The sequence below is a fragment of the Nilaparvata lugens genome, chromosome 10 (assembly GCF_014356525.2).
Source record: "Nilaparvata lugens isolate BPH chromosome 10, ASM1435652v1, whole genome shotgun sequence".
NCBI lineage: Eukaryota > Metazoa > Arthropoda > Insecta > Hemiptera > Delphacidae > Nilaparvata > Nilaparvata lugens.
In genome coordinates this window covers 27,196,660-27,218,783 of record NC_052513.1, presented here as the reverse complement: position 1 = coordinate 27,218,783, position 22,124 = coordinate 27,196,660, and the positions used below count along the sequence as shown (strand labels likewise).

At 33.4% G+C, this 22,124-nt stretch overlaps 1 protein-coding gene and 1 non-coding gene across 7 annotated transcripts in view; both read right to left on the bottom strand.

Annotated features, from left to right (window-relative positions):
* LOC111050276 (protein sidekick) overlaps window positions 1-22,124 on the bottom strand; it is a 186,198-nt gene that overhangs the window by 100,807 nt on the left and 63,267 nt on the right. The window lies entirely within an intron of this gene.
* Window positions 13,735-13,808, bottom strand: Trnai-aau. The gene has a single exon. It is a non-coding gene; the product is annotated as a tRNA-Ile (tRNA).

Genomic DNA, 22,124 nt, shown 5'->3' with positions numbered 1-22,124 from the left:
AACAATAGGAAAAGGAACAAGGACAATAGGAGAAATATTTGGAAATAAGATGCAATGGAGTGTAATGTATTGTGAAATATCAATGTATAACAAACAAGGAAAAAGAGGAAGGATTTGAGAAAAACAAGAGAGAGAGACGAAAGAAGATGAAATAATATACTTAAAGAGGGGAAAAATAGTGATATGTATAACATAGATTTATAATATATAATGATGAATTATATAAATAAATACCTGAAAGATAGTGTGAGAGAAGAAGGAGTAGGTTTCAAATTGTTTGAAAGAAAAAGATTCTAGCAGTGATTAGAAGAAAGAAATCTTGGAGAGAGTTAAGGATTTGTAGAGGACCAGAATGAGACAATGAGGATTCCAAGAGAAGGAGAAGAGAGAAAAAAGAGACTATAGTGGATAAGAGAGAGAGTGAGAGAGAGAAATAAAGAGATTGATGAGTGGTGTAGCCAGTATGCAACTCCACACTGCAGTGCGGCTATTGAACCGTATTTAACAACGCAAGTGGTAGAAACAAGCAACTGCATTCACTTCATACTCTTCTCTCTCACTCACTCTTTCTCTCTCTGCACTTTCCAGCCTATTCAATCCCTCTCTCTTTCACATTTCGTCTTTTTTCAGAGTATTGAGGCTGTTTCCTTGCTACCAATATTGCCTTATATATTGGTATTGGGTATCGATAGTGGATGGATATTGGTACTCAAGGTATTGGATATGTTGTTCAGTAGCAGAATATGGAGGAACAATCTTGGTGAAGATTGGATTGAAAGAAAGAATAGACTAGAGAAAAGAATGATGTACTGTACAAAAACCGAGGAAAGTGAGAAAACATGATTTAGAATGTGATTGGATGATGAAGAAAAGTTTGGATAGAAAGAAGAGACAGTTTGATGAGTGATGAATGAAAAATAACAGAAATTAGAAGATATAAATTATAATGACAAATTTGGGAAAAGTTTGCAGTTAAGTATAAATGTGGATAATGTTGAATTGTGATTCTTCTCCATTCAAATGTGACAATCTGATAAAATAAACAATACAAATTTGTTTTTGAATCTGTTGGAAGTTTACTGATGAAAGAATTAATTGAAGTTGGGGCTAAGAGACAAATTGGATTTAGTGAAAACTAGAGATAATACGAAGATTAATTATTATTTTGGAACAACTAAACATAGTGAATCTCAATTAGAAATCACACTAGAATATTTTTGTGGAAATATATGAATTATTGATCATCCAACATGTCATCATCAATAACAAGACATTCATGTAGTTTTTGCTTTTAACCTCAAGCTTTTATACAAAAATTAGAGAAAAGACCTTTCGACTACAAAATGGGATGCGTAAGCGATTTCACGTTTTCAAACAACATTTTATCATTGACAAATACAAGAGGGCTGCAAAGGAAATCTACCCAACATTAACTGGATAATCTGATAATTTTATATAGCCTAGCCTGTGGTTGTTTTGTACAACAAGCACATGACTAAACCAAGAAAAATCAATCGATCCTTCACCATCTCTCCCAAGCTGGAAACTTTTCTTACAACACGCACTTATTGCTCTCTTTGTTTTTAAAACACACCCTTCCAAAGTATATCAACTTTATTTCTCTCCATTCTACTTATATTTCTCACTTCCCCCACTCTCGCAGACGCACTGCTATCTTTTTCTCTATCTCTATCTATATCATATTCTTTCTTCATCATCATTCTTAGTAACACTCTCCCTCACAACCCCTCTCTTCTACTATAACTCATTCTCTCTCCATTATTTTAGTCTACATTCACTATCTATATCATACATTCTTTCTCCATCTCTATTCCTAGTAACACTCTCACTCAAATTCCTCTCTTGTACCATAACTCTTTCTCCCTTCCATCTCTTAGTCTACATTTTCTTGTATTCTTGGTAAATCTCTCACTCTCTATCTCTTAGTAAATCTTAATCTCTCTCTTCATCTCTTTCTCTCTTTATCTATATATCTTTCTTTATCTCTTTATCTCTATCCCTCTCTTTATCTATAACTCTATCTCTATACATTCTCAACACTTCCCTAACTCTCCAACGCTCTCTTTATCTATTGTCTTTCGATCTCTCCACCCATCCCCGCCCTCTCTTTATCTCTAGTCTTTCGTTCTGACTCCCCACTCTAATCTTTCAATCGCATGATATGTTTGAGCATTCTAGCTGATCACCGCCGCGCTGATTGAATTGCAAATAAGGGTAGCCGATGTTGATACTCCATATGTAAGCGTTGCAATTTTCTCTAATGAACACCAAACACCAGCAGAACGAAGCAAGCAGACGCCTGACTTCATTTCCCACGCGCGGACAGCTCAATTATTATCATTACGCTTTGAAGATGCCGAATGGATAGCAACTGATACCACAGCAAACAGGAAATTCAAATCATAATCAAGCGCGTCAGGAGGGAATCAAATCAAGTTTGAAACTGAAACAATTTCTATCTCTAGAGATCATTGGTTTCCGACGATTGTCTTTTGTATTTCCAATGTCAAGCAAATTAGTGCAGGTGATGTGGGGAAGAAATTATCCACGGGAGAGTTGTAATGATTAATGAAGTTTGATTGGTCAAGAGATCTGAATCAATGACGAAAATAGAATAGGTGTTCTGCATTCGTACAGAAGTTTCATCGTTGAACTGATCAAACCAATTAGAAGAATAATAATTATTGAATTTGAATAAATTCAATTTCTAATCTATTCCATCTGTCAATTAGAAGAAATCATTTCTACATTGATTCCTTGGTTTAATTCCACTTATTCCATTTAATTCCTTGGTTTAATCATTCCATGCCTTGGTTTAATCATTCAAACAAAGCATGAGAATAAAATTAAGATGATGTTGCATCAACGCAAATCTTTACAATGAGCAAATTATTCCAAATAATGAGAAGAATAAATTACGTGCAAGTGAATTGTATTCAGTCATTTTTTCTCTGCATTGATCAAGAAAGCGTAATTTTTGTCTAAAATCGTAAAAATGGCCACCATATTTTCAGAGCTAAGTTGTAGTCTCTCTCATTATAAATGTAGAGAAGATAGTAACGTATAAAACTTTTCATCTATCAACATCAAGACTATCAATAAATTCTATATTCTATAATCCGATAAACCCAAAAGGAAATAGGATAATTTTTGAAGAAATTGGTCATAGAAAGTTGATTTCCACAGAAACAAAAACAGGAGTAACAGGTTTTAATAGAAGAATAAACTCGCTATTACCTATACCAGAGAAAACTTCTATAATGCAGTATTTTGTGTCTATACTATTTACAGCTTATGATCCATTACAAATAGTGAACATTCAACCTGCAACCTGCCATAAAGTAAGAGGATTATTGGCCTATACTGGTATACACTACGAGTAGCGATTTACTACTAGGCCTACTTAGAACAAGTCTTTGGAAAGTTTAATGCTTGATGCAAAATTGATTTATTGCAAAACTTCATCATCATAAAGAGGTGATGATGATACATAAAATACATCACCAAGGTCTTCCACTTATATGTCCTAGGTCTATTTTTATCGACACAATACAATAGATTTTGCAACTGTCGATAAGCTTCTCTAGTAAGTTGCAAGATTGTGATAACCGTATTGAGAAGTAACAATGACATCACCACTATACGACTATGAAATGATGATTTACTGTAACAAGTGTATTCTACAACAACTCATTATTCTATTGAAATATTGAATCTTATTAGATTATTTACCACAAATTAGATATCTAACTATTCTATCCTTGCATCCAATCCTTTGCTACCTGAGCCTTTACAAGTTGCGTAATTACTAATTTTTTTGAAAATTATTGGTATTATTTGTGTATAGTTGGTGCAGATTCTACTTCATGGACAATAAACCTCAACAAAAGCATTCCATAAAATAAAAAGTTTCTTATGTTTATCAATAGTTTATACTTATCATTCATAGTTGAGAATTATATTGTATCCATCAATGCTTAAATAAATATAAAGAAAAATAAAAATTTCAGTACCCTTTTAGAAATATTTTATCACAACATGTTTCGAACATTTATGCCATTTTCAAGTTATAACTTGAAAATGGCATGAATGCCATCATAATGATGAGGAAAGTTCTGTAAGGGGAAAGTTATAACTTGAAAATGGCATAAATGTTCGAAACATGTTGTGATAAAATATTTCTAAAAGGGTACTGAGATTTTTATTTTTCTTTATATTTATATTACAAGTAGCCCTATACAGAAAAGAGATACATAAATAAAATATGTTTATTAAAATTTAATATTTATCAAATGGTTCCCATAACACGTTCAAGAGCATCTTGTAAATCTGTAACTTCCCTAACGGTTATCTTATACGGCGAACTTTACGAATCATGTGCTCAAAAGAGCTATCTCAAGTTTAAATAACAAGTGCTTGAAAAAGTCATCTTCATTCGAGTGCTCTGGCAGAATTAAATTGCAGGATAATAGTGATTCATGAGAGAAAATTGCAGGACGAACAGCAGGCTAACAGGCCGAACCGAAGCCAAGTTCTGTTGCAGTCTCTGAAATATGACACGACATTAATGTTTACAGCTATATTTTGCTTTGCTACCAGAGCAGTCCATAAATCTTACACTTATATTGGCCTACTGTTATAATAGTGAGAGGATGATAGCTACGTTACATCGAAGTGTATCAAGGGTGATACAAGGTTATGAAACTTTATTAGAAGCTTGTATTTTTGACAGCAAGCTTATTGATAAATCCTACTTTGATTGTTCTAATATAGTCTATCATTAAGAGGATGATAGTTATATTACAAGCCTATCACCAGTAATACATCAATGTGACATTGAGGAGCTTACAAACGGTTGATAAACAACATTGAGAGAATGGGATGATTATTTTTCAACGATGGAGTTTTTCTTTATATTATATAGCTGTTCAATAGTTGAGAAAGATTGTAACTTATATCACCCGACTACACTCAAGATATATTTTCAAACAAGCTATTGCCATGATCAAGAAATGGAAGTTACATTGATGTGCTTCATTATTGCATCATTTATTCCTGAATGAGAAACGTCACAACTCATGATGATAACAAGTTGACTATGATGCGCACGTCTTACCATAAGAGTTTCCCAATATAATTATATTGACAACTGACAGTTATTTTATGATGCTGTCAGTGAATATCAACTGAAATGATCATGTATTTATTCAAATGAAGAGCATGTTGTTATAACAATATTCAGCAATGATACAGACAATTTCCAACACATTTTTATTTGAAGATTAATTTTGTTAAGACACAGAAAGCTAAAATTTTGCAGTAATTTTCTTGAAAATGAAGGAGCACATTATTGTCAATATGAATTTCACAATGATACAAATGTTAAGAAGTATAGAGATGAGATATTTTTCATCCATTTATTAATTTACTTGTCCATTTATTTATTAATTGGATAGAGCAAACAATACAAACGTCGGAAAAGGGAAAACATGCTATTAACCAAGCCTTTTTCAACTTCCTAATTTTGTCCCAAATCCATGAGACATATTTGACATTGGCTACGAATAACAAACTATATGAATGTTAGGCTGCATTGACATGTAAAATTTGTTGTTCCTGAAAATATTACATTGAAAATTGACTACTGTACAATTGAATAATAATTCGTTGTGAACCATCACCCATAAAGACGAGTTTACAAACAGCTGCTGACAATTTGACCGTTACGAGGAGATCCACCCCCTCGCACGAATCTGGAGTAATCTTTATTTGAACGCAAGGGTGCGAAACAAATATAGAACAGTAATTGAAAGGGATGGGGAACAGGGAATAAGGACAGGTGTTACGTTTGGGAACGATCATTTCAAAAAAGGGGTGGAAAGGGGAGACGGATGTGTGTTCTTTCGGCTTGTGCCACTGGAACTTGAAATAATAAACATTAATTATAATGATTAAACGTAGAAGGCTTTAGTGAGAACCCTGAAGGAGTGGAGACATGTGCTTGCTCTTTTCCCTGTGCTCTTCCCCTATACTCAGCTAGCCATGATGCACAATCATTCTATGATTGAAGCGGAAATGAATGTCACATGATTGTGTAAGCCTTACAAAATCATGTGGCAATATACCTTACACTGTAAGGTACATTGATATTTTTTCATGGATACATTCAGTTGAAAGAGACCTCGAAAGATAAAAATAAGCAATCTGCTACAATGACATACCAGGATGAGCCAATAACAGAAAATATTTCTCAAAACCACAAAGAACTTACCTCCGGTAATTACACTTATATTTGAACTGCAACTCACCTGTAACAAACAAAAAGGAATTAATCTCATGTAATAAAATTTCAAGATGTACCTTTATTCTAAGCTTGCCTGTTTTTATGTTAATGCTTTTCAGCATCTCCTCATGTTTATCATTTCTTCGAGCTATACAATCGATAACACAGTTGAACTGTTACTGTTAAATAAAACAAAAGTTTATTTTTTATAGAATTTACCATTTCATTACGATTATTCTGTTGTATTTCACCTGCATTCATTGCATTTTCAAAGCTAAATTCTGTTCTAAATATTAACCAATTAACCTATTAATGTTTTTACATCAAATACCTGTATATATGCTATATAGAATGCATGTATAAGATGCTTTTGTCAGACTTTGCTCTGCTTCTTCAAAAATATGCTTTCAAGTGTACTGCTGAGATTTCTTCTATTGTGATATTATATAATTATAATAAGTTTTGATTCTGAACAAAAAGCTCGTCTTATACAGTTTTAAAAGAGCCCTGAAGGATTAGAAAAAATCTGTGACGTAGATAAATAAGGTGTAAAATATGAAATAGAAAAATTGGAACTCCAGGATACATAAACTCCATGAAATAGATGTTGCAGGTAATACTATCTCAGAGAGCCCTCAACACGGAAGATAAATTCCCATTTTCAAAACACCCATCACAGGCTTAGTAGGCCGTTCAACAAAGTAACACATAACATTTTTCAAAATTATGGCCTCGTTATCAGGAGTGAAAAGTTGAAATAATAGAGAAGGATGGAGATTGGAAAAAAGGAAATGGGCGAAGGATGGAACGATCAAGAGGTTGAGATGAGGGAAAAAACAAGTAAATAAGTGAATAAGTGAATGAGTAAAACAAATCACACGAGAAAGACGCTGGAAGATAGAGGATGTAAGAAATTGAAAATAACAGAGAAAAAGGAAGGAGAGATTACAAAGAGAAAGATATGTAAACGGCTGAAAATACGAAGAGAGAGATAAGTTTGAAAGGATAGGGAATGAATGGAGTAGAAGAAATGAAATAAAGAGTGCAGAGGTGGATGATGCAAGAGATTGAAAAGAATAAGAAATACAGGAAAGAGAAGGATTACAGGAAGAGAGGAAGAATCCATTGATTCTTTGGCAGAAGAGAAGAATATACAGATAAAGAGGAGAAATAGAACAAAAGAGAAAAATAAGGAAATAAGTAAATGAATGAAAGAAAAGAGTACAGAGAACAAGAATAGATATTGGAAACAAGAAGGAATAGAAAAGGACGGGAAGAAAAAAATGATAGATAGATCAGAAGGCAATAGGAGGAGTAATACAAGATAATTAATGATGAAAAGAGTAGAAGGGATAGAGACAAACAGAGGAAAGGATAGAGACAAAATTTAGGAGAAAATGGGAGTAGGAGTAATAGGAGGAGAATATGAGAAGAGGTTGGGGAAGGAGATGAAATAGGAGAAGGGGAAGAAGAAAGAGAAGAGGAAGATGGAGAAGAAGAAAAAAATGATGATGAAGAAAAATAAGAAAGAAAGATCGCCAGTATGGAAAAATAGAGATGGAAAACAGAAGATGGGAGGAGTGGAGTGTATATAAGATATAAAAGAGAGAAAAAATGAAAAGATAAATGGGTTGGACAGAGATAGGGTAAGTGTGAGTGATTTCGGAGCAGTTAAAAAACCAGAGCATGCGGTCAATCAAAATGACCCGTAGTAAAGTGGCAGCTCGTTGAAAAATAACCGACGGTCACATGAAAAGAGTTATTAAAGAGAAGTGCTCTCTCGGTAAATAATGTATGAGCAGCAAGGCTTTGAGGCTATTGACAGTAGAAATGGGTTCATACCATGGTACAATATATACATACATCTTTAGTACCCGGATTTGAATGGTTGATGACAAATAAAGATACTAGAGAAACATGAAGTAGCTGAAATATACAAAAGATATGAGGGAAACTCTCTTACTGATTTGAATCTTTCAATTTTTATGATGAATAATATACACGGAGATACAGAATGGGAAAGGATTGATAGATAGATACAAAATAGTAAAATATTAAAAGATTTCACTGGCATAATAGAAAGGGATGACATTGAAAAACATGAATAGGAATCCATTTACTCATTTCATCTATTCATTTACTTATATCATTTATTGTACATAACACTATAATCATAATATAATTATGGACAAGGAAGAAAAACTAGTCAGTAATTCAATTACTGTTCAAAAGATGAATCGTTAGTTATTTCACTAATATATTTAGACTACAAGGTAACGATTTGGTAGAATTAATTCTACATCAAAACAGAGAATTGGAGACAAAATATAGTAGACTTGATTATAATTTTTAATGACAAAGGATAAATTCCATCAAAACTATAGTGAGGTCCACGTTATAATGACAGTGGATGAAGATAGAAGAACAGCGTTGCCTGTTCTCTGCCTTAAGGCTCTGCAAAGGCTAAAAATAAACTTTCTACTAGTGATATTTTTCAAAGTTTTTCGATTTGTATATCATCAAGCTATCTAAATTAAAAAATTTTCTCAGGAAAACATTTTTTTCCGATCATAACTTTTTGAGATATGAGTGCCTAAAATTTAAATTTTTGTGCCATAACATTCCTAGTTCGGTGAAAGATAAAACCATGAGATTTTAAGGATAGATTCTTCATGGTATTTTTGATCTAATAAAACAACAATTTTCTGAAAATGTCCTTTTCTGAGAAAGTTATTCAATTTACTAAAAATGACCAAAAGTAACTATTGGCTGAGTTATTTTCGGTCATTTTTGGTAAATTGAATAAATTTCTATAAAATTGATATTTTCAAAAAAATTTTTGTTTCATTAGATCAACAATACAATGAAGAATCTATCCTTAAAATCTCATGGTTTTATCATTCACAGAACTTGAAATGTTCTGGCACAAAAAATTTAAATTTTAGGCGCTCATATCTCAAAAAGTAATGATCGAAAAAAAATTTCCTGAGAAAACGTTTTTATTTTGATAGCTTGATAGTCTACGAATCGAAAAACTTTGAAAAATATCACCAGTAGAAAGTTTATTTTTAGCCTTTGCACAGCCTTAATTAATTATATTTCTACATTGTCAAAAACCGATTTGGCATCGTTGCGGAGTTAGAAAAGGATAGTAAGTACTACACCTGCTTTGTCGAATGATAGACAAGGATAGCAGCATCAAAGTTAATCAAATACTGTCATTATAACGTGGACCTCACTATTGAAGTTCTTTCAGCTCTGCCTGCTAAAAAGTGGTTCATGCTCTACTTAAAAAAAATCAAAAGTAAAAATTGGAGAGGAAATTGAAGACACTAGTACATTTAAATGAGTTGAAAGAGAAAAGGAATCCTTCAATAATGAGTTCATGAGATGATCTCAGTGAGAAGAAACAATGAGGTTTTGATCAAAAATTAGATTCAAATTTTAATTAAAATGTACTGGGTTATACATTACGTCAAATTAAAAAAAAAAAAAAAAAAAAACAGAAATTGTGTCGTAGCAAGAGTTTACTTCAAGGTTAATGTTTAATTAGTTTATATAAAAGTGCAGGATCACTCTTTTTGATTACTCTATTTGATAAAAAGATCACTCACTCATTGACTGGCTTAACTGAGACAAAGATAAAAATTGAAATATTGGTAGGTACTGCCAAGAATTGAAAGTTTCTAGGCCACATTATGTATTCAATTTATTTTCTATAACAATTTACAAAATAATCCACTTTCTGCTCTATATTCCACAGCACTTCTTTCCAATTGTACTTCTACATAACATTAGAATTTTCAATCAATAAATCAATTTACATTTACTTCAAGTAAGCATAATGGAGAAACTGCAACTGTGAAAGTAACGTACTTGGATTGCTGATGAAATTTTCAATTATAAAAACATTATTGTCTTTATTTCTTTAGGGCTACTCTTGAAAATAAATAAAAATAGAAATCAATTTTAAAAGGGGTACTTAGATTTATATTTTTATTTATTTTAAAAGCAGTATTGAATTAAAAAATTATTTCCCTATCAATGCAAGAGTATTTGCACAGTAGGATGAATGAAGCCTGAAGACAAAAAAATATGAAGTATTCCGATTCGTACCAGCTTTCGAAAAATTTCTTCCACGTTGTTGACAAAATTCTATCACTTCTTTTAACAAACTTTTCGAATTCGAATAATTTGACATTTGACAGCTTCAACGCATGGAGAATCACAAGATTTTATATCAGTAGAAACAAACAATAGTTGGTAGTGATCAGTAACCGAAACCGAATAAAAATTCAGTTAACAAGAGTGATTTGAAAGTAGGATCACATACGAAACGTATCTGTTGTTTTACAATGTCTGGCTGGCATTGAGCCTCAAAAAACTTACAACTGGCTATTAAACTGGCAGCATTTCTCATAAATAAAATCTATGCTTCCCAATTCAATTCATGCTGACAGTTTGAAGTGAATTTCAGTATAGGTCTGGCCTAATCGATCGCCATGTTATGTTCACTGTCAACTGCAATACAACGATTGCGTATTAGCATTTTAATGCACAACAAGACACACAACGCTCATAAAAACGCGCGCCAAGTCTCTCAACTGGACTCCCCTTGACCCCCCAGTAGGACCCCTTACCACCCTCTGGTACACACCATGAGCCCCCAACACCCCACAATTGTCCATAACTATTAAAAAATGGAGTCCCTGACCTAAGGTCTCACCTTAGAATATCATTACCAGATCTCTAAAAAATATAGAATTAATTCCCTCTCCTCCAATCAATAAATTAAATACCTAATTTTCCTACGATTCCTCCAAGCTCCAACAGATAGCAAAAATCACTATCCATTTATAATTGATTGCCGGTGTTAATATTTTTGTAAGTGTTTTCCATTCCAGATCATGATTTTTATTGCATGATTCCGCAGTGCAATATTTATTTTGAATAAACAATAGTGAACAGTCATTATGAAAACAATACGATGCATTGCACTGACACTGAAATTGCTGTCAACGCGGAACTTCTATAAATAACCTAGGGAATATATGAGTTGGATGTTATTCGAAAGCATATTATATTTCTACATGGAATGAGATATTTTTCATTTAAATACATGTCTTTAGTATTTGAATGAAAAATATATTGCATGGTACGGGCACAAGGTAATTACAATTAATACTATAATAGATTCTCATGAGCTTTTACTAGATTGAATTTTAATATAAAACTGACTGAAATATGAACTCTGAATTATCAAATTATAATGAATCGAAATGAGTGGAGCAGAAAGAGTGTGAAAGATTGCAATTCAGTGGGGAAATTCCAATCATATCAAAACATTTTCATATCATAATCGTATACTATCAGTTCCAAATATTATTTATTCAATATTAAATTGTAGGACTTCATATCAATTCAATTAATACACCTCCCACACTTTCATTTGATGTAAATAAAATTAGTACTCTAATTAATAAAAGAGGAACAATTTTATTATGGATAGAGAGTTTTGTAATATTTTGTGATGGATGGCGTTCTCAAATTCCCACCAGTCAGATAACACTAAATTGAAATGACATTCAATTACAAAACCAATACAGACTACCAATGAAAAGGTAACTCATACCTATAACAATCTAGACTACAATAACTGTTGTTGAACTCAATTTGGAATATCGTACACATGAATTCATTATGAATTATTCAATTGTAACTGAAAGTGATTGATTGTTCGGTTCTCAGTACAATTTTTATTTGATCGAATTCAGGTAAATTAATATGCAGCACTTTCGTCCCAATAGAATTCCTAGAGCGTTTCGGAGTAATTGAAAATTCATGACAGGGCGCAGTTTATTGGAAATGTGGAGAAATAAATCTGATATCAATAAATCAAACGTGGAACTGAGGTTTGGGCGAAATTCAAATTAAACGCAACCTACCAACCCTGATGAGTCTGAAAACTAATCATCGCTATTAGTTACTAGTTATTGACAGGATCAGAGACTGATTTCAATATAATGAAATTCGTTGATTAGGCTACTGGTTTGATGAGTGAGAACTTATTGAAATAAAAATGGGTTTGATAATACCGTGGATGTTATTAACAGAATAGCGGAGTAAATAAAGATTAAATTATAAGAAAATCGAGTTTAAAAGTAAATGCTATGTGCACATGGCAATTACAATTAATACTATAATAGATTCTCATGAGCTTTTACTAACTTGAATTTCAATATACAACTGACTGGAATATGAACTCCTAGAAAAATTCGGTTGCACAAAAGCCGGTTAAATTTTAATCGTGATTAATTTCACGAGGGCCAATCAAGAAAACGTTTTTCTTGATTGGTTCTCATTAATTTAATCACGGTTAAGATTTAACCGGCTTTTGTGCAAAAGGCACTAAGAGTATGAAAATGAAATAGAATACAAAGGAGGTATTGATGATTCATCCTCTATCATACTGGAATAAAGTATAAATGATAACACAGATTTTGGAATTTGAATGTAGAAATCAGAACTTGGAATTAAAAGCATGGAAAAGTGGTTGGGAAGAATCGAACGATTCCAATGTTATTCTCCATATTTGAAAAAATCTAAGAAACTATTCAGATGCGCAGACAACATATGGATGAAATCATGAAATATTGTGGTTGAAGGATTTTAATTCAACGATTTGGATGCGCATCTGTAACCTAACACCTGAAACTAATTTAAATTTTGGTGGGGGGAATAATTTCAACTCAATATTCAACAACAGAACCCTCTAAAAAACTTTCAGACCACAACCCGGTGTGCATTCAGAAGGTAATTTCTAATTTGTGGGTAACTTGACATTACACTTATATTTTACATTATACTCGTACAGAAACCTCCATAGCCGACCGACTAGAACCCTTGAATAGAGAGAGGGTGCTGAAAATAAAATATATGCAAAACGTTGAAATTCAGTGCATTGCAAACTGAACGATTGAGAATGCTTGTTGAGTATCAGTTTCACTATTATTGTCTCAAGTGTGCAAGTGTCTTTGAAACCCAGATAACACAAAAAGGAGTGACTCCTCCAACTAACGGCAGAGCAGAGCATTATCGTCAAATTTTATGCATCACTGCTTGTCTTCCAGACACGACTGGTGTCTTATCACCAATGGAATACAAATAGCGAACGGGTTCCATTTTATAATGCACAACATAAAGATAAAATACTGTTGAATGCCAGTACATCGACGTAAGTGGATAAAAAAATTCGATAGAGAAAATTATGACAGTGTAGTTTGAAGATTTTGTTCTGAGTAATGAATATTATTATTCAGGAAACGGATGAAATCAAATTTTATGAAGAAGAGGAGATTGAAGTAGAGGGACTTGCTAATAAATTATGACTATTTATCACAAGAGGAAAAGGAAAGTAATGCAAAAAATATTGGCCCATGGGGGGATCGAACCCACGACCTTCGCGTTATTAGCACGACGCTCTAACCAACTGAGCTAATGGGCCGAGTTGAATGTCAACAATGCTTCACTTCCAATCAGACCCGAATTGTTGCATACTGTTGAAAATTATTGATGAGATTGTGATCATCAGGATTTTTTCAACAGTGATTGAGAATAATTTAGTACATTCAATAAGAAAAAATATCGGGGGACCGAGCTTCGCTCTGGAGTGTAAAAGCATAGAAAATTTGTAACGAAAGATTGAATTTATAGTTTTACAATTATTTTTACAGTTATATGAGGAGGCACATCAGGCTTATGCCCAAAACTGTCCCTTTTCAAATTTACACTACAGTCCAAATCAAAATCTAGGTTAAGCTACTATCACTCATCAAAATAACAGTTTATTCACACTTCAAAAAACAAACACATCATCAATATTACAAATAGATATACTATGTTTGCTACAATATTTGTTAATATACTATGTACTTTTCTACACTATCAACATCTAGTTACTTTTTTGGACGTGGTAAACATGAAGTAAACATGTTTTCTAAAAAAAAAGAAATAAACGAAAATAAGTTTTTCTTGCTGAATTTTTCTTCTCGTGAGATTATTAGCTGAGTGATCCTAGACATGCACTCGTTCACTCACTTCCATTACGGTATCGACAGACGACAAAATTTCCAGCTGTTTTTCAAGGATGTATTTATCATTTTAAAGTCCTTCAGCGAGTTATCCCAGGGTTAAGACCTAGTGCATTCGAATTTTCATATCATAAACCTACTTTGTTCCAAATTTCGTGAGAATCGTTAGACCGTTTTCGAGATCCGGTCAAATACAGATATATAAACATATAAACAGAAATTGCTCGTTTAATAATTAATATAGGATATTGGTAATATCAAACTTCAAATCAACAGTTTCACTTATTTAATTCATTCATAGGAATATTCTAATTGTTAGGATTGTCATTCAAAAAATACATCTATGATTACCGACAATACAAAAATTTGATTTCAATTATATTGTATATGAATGTTCAACTTGTTTATATTATAATATTACTACACAAGTATACACGTATAGCATTACGTGTATTGCAGCTTTGAATTATGCTACAATTAGTTTCACTTGAATGTAAATAAATATAATGTTGACAAAAAATTAAGTAATTCTGTGTATTTTATTTCAGTTACTATGAATTATATCGTAGGAATAAGAAAAGTGTTCATACTAAATCTGGACTAGAAATTTTCTCCACCTAAAATGACGCAAACAATTTTTTCAGTTTTGCTTTTTTGACGGTACGCGCCGGTACCTCTGGGAAAAGAAAAAAAGAAAACACACACTTTGTAACTTTTAAGTTCAGACGAATTAATTATATTTCCTTTGCTCCCAAAAAGCATTAAAACACAATTTTTGCGTCAAAAATTAAAAAAAAAAATTCAATTTTTTTGAATCACAGCTATTTAGCCTATTATACAAGGCGATGCCGAAGGAAAAGTGGTAACAATGCTATCCTATATTTTCCAGCAACTTTATAACGTGAATGTTACTATGAGTCTTATTCAGGCCTTTCAATACTGGCCTTTCATTCCGGTGTATTCAAATGAGATTTCAGAAAAACTTCCAATAACATAACAAGTTGAATCTCAACTTAGTATCAATACAATGCTGAGAAAAACTAGGATCTTTTCAAGTTTCAAGATACATAGTTGATTCTGGTTAGAGCAGCAACTGAGCAGTAAATCAATAACTATCGGTGCCTGATTTCACTTATCACCATTTCATATTTATTCAAATTAGCTAAATCCCTTCCAGTACTCGAAGTAGATGAAAAGTAAAGCAAACAATCATGATACAAGTGCACCAATCACGCCTTTGTTAGGAATTCAGGACAAAACTGACTGTGGCTAGACTTCAAACCGGGTCAAGAGTGTCTTGCATAATAACTGAAACAGTTTCATGACAGCAAATACATTAGCCATTGAATTATTACTCATGGTAGCACTAACACCAGAAACTGATCAAATAGATTGTAACACCAAACACCAATGCAGTGCATAATTCAGAGCAATATTTGCAGCTACCCTATCCATATTCATTGTTATTTATGATATTGCTGTAATTTACAAATAAACTAATGATGGTTTTGGTAATATCCGTGGATTTATCGGAAGCTGCTGCGGCTAGAACACAAATTCGACAATTTTATCATCAGTAGCTCTCCACAACTGTGAAACAAATGAAACTATAAAGTTATGATCTACAAATTGAAGTTTACAAAGACAATACTGTTCTCTTCAAGGAATATTGTATGAATTGATTGATTTACTTCAATTTATAGGAAACTGATCGTCGTTTATTTGAATTTAACCAATGCAGGTTGAGCAGGAGTGAAGTTTGAAGTTTTTTCAAGAATCAATATTATTGGAGCTTTTCTTTCAAGATTCTGTTGAATTTCTTACTCTACAATAATTGATAACAATTAATGTTGTCCATTATTCATAATATTTTATACAGAAAATAGAGGAGAATCTTCAGCTCGCGTGGAACTCACATTTCAATCAATATTATTTTAACAATATTGTAGCTGACAGATTTTTGAATCAAAGATTGTGATACAGAATCACAAACTTTCCAACATGGAGAGAAAAAAGGAATTACGAATTATACCGTTAACGAAATTGGAGTTACAATGCATGAAGTTTGCAAAATAACGAGCTGTTATGTATGAATCTATTTTGAAAAATTCAAAATGAATAAGTATACAATTCAATAATCAAATAGTATCTTTTATTTCCTGTGAGGAATAGTGTCTTTGTATTCAAGTTAAATTTGATAGGATGATTTGTTGATGTAGCCTAGTGTATTTTGTTCTTTTTTTACTGATGTGGACAATCAAACTTTATTTGATTTATCACAAACTGTTAAATTATTAAAATTGTAATATTGATTATAGAAGAATCACATTCATGAAGTTTGCAAAATAACGGGCTGATATGTATGAATCTATTTTGAAAAATTAAAAATAAATAAGTATACAATTCAATAATCAAATATGAATAATTTAATTTGGAGGGATACTACTCAAAAATATGTGATACAAAATAAAGTATTGAGACCACTAATATCAATCCCCACAATTTTATATTACAGTCTACAGCCATTTCCATCTAGCTGTTTACCCTGTTCTCAATATTTGCAGTACCTGGCAGAAATCTTCGGGGTGAATTACATCATTTGATTTGGATTTTCATTTAATAATAATAATAATATTACAATATTTAAAAATTACTGTACATATTTATCAAGGAAACTCAAATAATTTCAACTGTACTTCAAATAACTGTAGAGCAATAAACCAATCTAATATAAAGAATTTTAGGGAGCTGTGACGAAACTTTTTGACAACCTCTTGACGACATAATCCCTGGTCCTAGACAGCCAAAAAACGAATCCGAATAGTAAAAAAAGCAGTTACAATATCTTATCAGGGAGACAACACTTGACAACTATAGGAATATTCACTTTCAACTGTCAGTACTCCTTATGAATAACATTAATGCTTTCCATTCTTTCAAGGCTGACAGTTTGAAGTGAATGTGGACCCAATAAACGTTATCTGGAGCGGGTGAATTGACGATAACGGCCCTGTTGATCACATGTAACAGACAAGATTCAAATCGACAGGCCACAGTTCAGACATCTTTATTTACACTGTAAAACAGGGACCAGCAACCAGCAACCAGCAACGGTGCATGCAGAGAGGACCCTGTCTCAGAACTCACAAATGAATGGAGTTCGTTCATGCTTCGACAGATTTATCGTCCTAATGGAAAGGCAAATAAAAAAGGGACAAGAAGAAATGAATGGACAAATAGAGAGGAGGAAGATTACGAGTGGAGGAGGAGGTGGAGATAGAGAAGAGGGAGAGGAGAAGGAGGAGATGGAGAAGAAGGAGGAGGGCGAGAGAGGAGGATAAGGAAGGAGAAGTGAAGGATAATGAGCAGAAGTAGAAGGTGTTGACGAGGAGGTAATGATGGAGTGAGGGGGATGAGAAGAAGAACGAGAGAGTGGAGGATAAAGAGGAAGAAGTGACGAAGGAGAAGATGGGGATGGAAAGCGAGAAGAATAGGAGAAGAAATGAATGATTTGTACCAAAAAGTAGAACAAACTGGGAGTAGTAAGGAGAAAATCACGTGGTGGTGAAGAAGTAGGAGGAAGAGACAAGAGGAGAAGGCGGATAAGGAATACCTAGGAGGAAGTGAAATATGAGATTTGTAGCAAAAAGGGGAGGGAAAAAGGAAAAGAAGGAAAAAGGAAATTGAGGAAGACGGAAAGACGCAAAACTGCAAAAAGTGGAGTACATGAGAAGTAGATCTAGGAGAAGGTAATGCAGAGCATGAGAAGGAGCTAAACGAAGCTACGATGCATAGGAGGAGGAGGAGGAGGAGGAGGAGGAGGAGGAGGAGGAGGAGGATGAGGAGGAGGAAGAGAAGGTGGAGAAGGAGGAGAAAAAGAAAAAAAAGAGGAAGAAGAAGAAGAAGAAGGGATGATGAAGAATTTATTATACGCTGAATGGAGACAAGAAAGATGAGAAAGGCTCCGAGTAGGAGAAGAGGACCACTTGAAGAGGTTGGTCGAAGAATAATGTTGAAGGAAGAGGAGGAGGAGACGGGAGAGGATGAGGAGGGTGAGGAGGATGAGAAATAGAAGGAAAAGAAGGAGGATAAGGAAACCAGAACAAAACAGAGGAGGAATTCTGTAAAAGACCTGCATTCAGTAGAGATTGTCATTAGAATGTTTGGCAGGATTTGTGTGCTGTTCAAAAACAGATAATCACTGTTTACAGTGGGACCAAGTTTAAGAAAAAAGAAGACGTAGTTTAGTTTGATCAAAGAAGTATTGATCAGGAATTGGTGGACCTTTTTTGGAAATGTCTCTTGATCATAGTATAGGAACAGGCACACATTTTTATGGGAAGCGGATTGGGTCTGTTGATCAAATCCTAATCTCCGATCAACGGTTAACTTTATTGCTATTGATTTAAATATTGAAATTTGAAACACAGACTAGAAAGATTGATAGAGTCAAGTGTAAAGGCATTGCTTGAACTGGAAAAAATTACTTGAAGGAGCTTGATAGTATAGTTTTTTGAACTGTTTAGAATATCTAGTTATTACAAATTGTTAAATTATTACAATCTCAATATTGATTATATAAACATCACATTCATTTACAATCCTTTAATAAAATTGGGATCACTTCCAGGAATGTGTGAAGAGTTTTACTATCAATTATTTGTGTAGTGAGTTTCAAACGTTGTAAAGTTATAACTTCCTAATGTAGTTGAAATAAACAGAACCACAGACAACTCAATATACGGAGTTAACAGATAACTAATAACATAAGACAGTGTTGAGCAGTTCAGTGTTGACCCTATAAAGGGTGTAGTAGCAGCAGCAGCAGAGACAAGCCCTTCTACAGTGAGAAAAGCCATTTATCTAATCTATCTTGACCAGATGATCATCTGGTTGGTTGCATGTCTCATGTACAACAACATGGGGCGTTTATCGTTGCTGTTCTTCTTCATTTTCCTCATTTGGTTCCTTCTGCCTCATCATCTTCTCCTTCTTCCTCGTGTTTAATACTAAGGGTGTTCTATAAAATCCACTTATCAAAATATATCATCCATTCATCTCCTGTGACTTCTCTTCTTTAATCAAATTTATCTTTCTCTTCGTCTTCTAGTACTCAAGGCTGATAAATAGTTAAAATATACTATCAAAGCCTTGTACCACAAAAAAGAAGGAATAATATATTGCTCATTGTTCTTCCCTCAGTGCTTACTTGTACTATCCAACATCCAACAAATATGAACAATCTCCACCTGGAACTCTACGTTTCATTAATGTTTCACTTCTCAAATATCCATTTTTCTGCTTCTCCCACTTCTTACTTTTATAACACTATTTCTTTAGTATTACTAACTTACTTTCTTTCTATAATTTATTGATAACATCTTTCTTTACTCCTAATTCTCTGAAGCTTCATTTTCTCTTTGCATTCTTATTTATCAGATTTCTTCTTATTCTCGTACGTGAACTAAAATATATTCTTCTTTAATAACTCTCTCCACTTCCTGCTTATGATGTATATGGCATAAAATGATAATCAAGGTATAAATGTGAAGTAAAGGTATGTCTCTATTCTTCTATCTCTCTCTATTCCCGGTCGTGTGTTGATGGGGGAAGATATTATTTTATATCCTTCTTAGAGAATCGACAATTATTTGTTGAAACACCGCCGATTCATAAAGTTGCATAACAATTTTATATTATCGTTATTCTAATTGCATTTAATCTTTATTCTCATTGATTAATTTTTTTTATACTTTGTAAAATTCGTTGAATAATTAGCATTACCGTCATTTAATGTAAATTAGTGTATAACCCAGTAAATATTGTAACAGACATAAATAAAGAAATCTAATCTAATCTAATCTATTCCCGGTCGTGTGTTGATGGGTAGGAAATTATTCTATATCCTTTTCAGAGAATCAACAATAATTATTTGTTGAAACACCGCCGATTTATTATAAAGTTAGATCACAATATTATATCGTTATTCTCATTGATTATTGTATCTCTGCTTATTCTTCTCTCCTCCTTTTTACTCTTGTACTCTTTTTCTCCAACTCATTTAATTTCCTTTCTTTACTCTTTTCCTTCCTCCCTCCCCTCTTTTCCCTAAATTTTATTCACACAATCTCTTATTATTCTTCTTCACCAACATTCTCCTCTCCATCCTCCCCATTTTCTTTCCATTCTCCTCTATCCTACACATTTTCCTTTTCCTTCCCCTATTTTCTCTTTCCTCTTGACCCTGACAGCAATTAGGATCTAGGATTAAGCTAACATAGGGGGATGAAAAGCAACACCAGCCATTCGATGGACTTACCAGAAGGTGAATGGTGTGCAGCGATTGCAATTCATAGTAGACTGTCAGCATTAGTTGAATGGTTGAATCTTCGATGTACTTCACATGGCATACTGACAGACTAAAGTAAACCTCACTAAAGCATTCACTGTCAGCATTGGATGAATGGAGTTCATTGATGATATCTATGCTGGAATGCTGACAGTTTGAAGTGAGTCTCACTAAAGGGGTGTTGTTGCGGCCTACACGAAACAATTTCCTGCTGAAAATGCCGCAGGGGATGATTGTGATGATAATGTAAGTCCAGTGACCTCCCAAGAGGATTGGTGAGAGGGGCTGCACTGATTTTGGGGCGAATGCCGACGCAGCAATCAAAACATGGCCTGAAAAAATGAGATCTGCAAGTTCTATTCGTGATTCGATTAGGCAGTATCTTCCTGAGGGGTGACGAGAGGACAATGCTACCAATTTTTTTTCGTAATGCGGATGTTTGTTGAATGAGCTTGAAATTAAATACTGAGATATTCAATGCGACAAAGTACCGCATTAAAATTTTATTTTTAAATGACAAGCTCATTCTTTGGTGAGAATGTTGAATTTATTCTAATAATAATAATCCGTTACAGAAAACTATAAAAATATAATATCTCCCAATAAATTAAACTTATCTCTAAATAAACTATAATCACCTCCGATGAACAATACGTACAATAATCATGAACTTAGTAAGCTGAATGAGAATGAATTAACAAATTTTAAGAACAAAATGAAGGGATTGAAGAATGTTAAATTATTGAATTGGGAGCGGTTTGACTCAATGGCCGCGCTGATAAGCTATTGGTTAGATAAGTTAAGAATCATGCATTTAGTACTCCCGTTGGAAGGGTAACCGCTTGAGCCAACTCCTCTGAATATGATTCATGATGAGTTGTAAAATCGCTTGCAGGTGGTTCGGAACCCACCTAAAACTTTAGGTACATTCATCTCTCATCATCATCCTCCTCATTACCCACGCACAAGCTTAGAGATCATGTGGACATCACTCTCAGCAAAAAAAAAGAACTCAGCATGGGCATGGAAGATGTGCCTATGCGTTGCACAAGTGGGGAAAGGCTCCAACACCTTTTTGTGAGTGTGGCGCTGTGCAAACCATAAGACACGTTGTAGAAGAGTGCACAAGAACAGCTTATGAGGGCAGGCTGGATGACCTCCTGGTAGCTACACCAGATGCAGTGGCATATTTTAATCAACTAGATATTATGTTTAAAACTTATATATATATTTTTTAAAATTTGTGTTCCACCTTTTTTTTGACTTGTGACTAAGATGACTTCATTGTTTATATGTGTGACTTGTGTTAGATAACATAAAGATTTGTGTCGTAGCAACATTCGCTGAATAAATAAATTAAAAAAAAAATTAGGCAAACTTT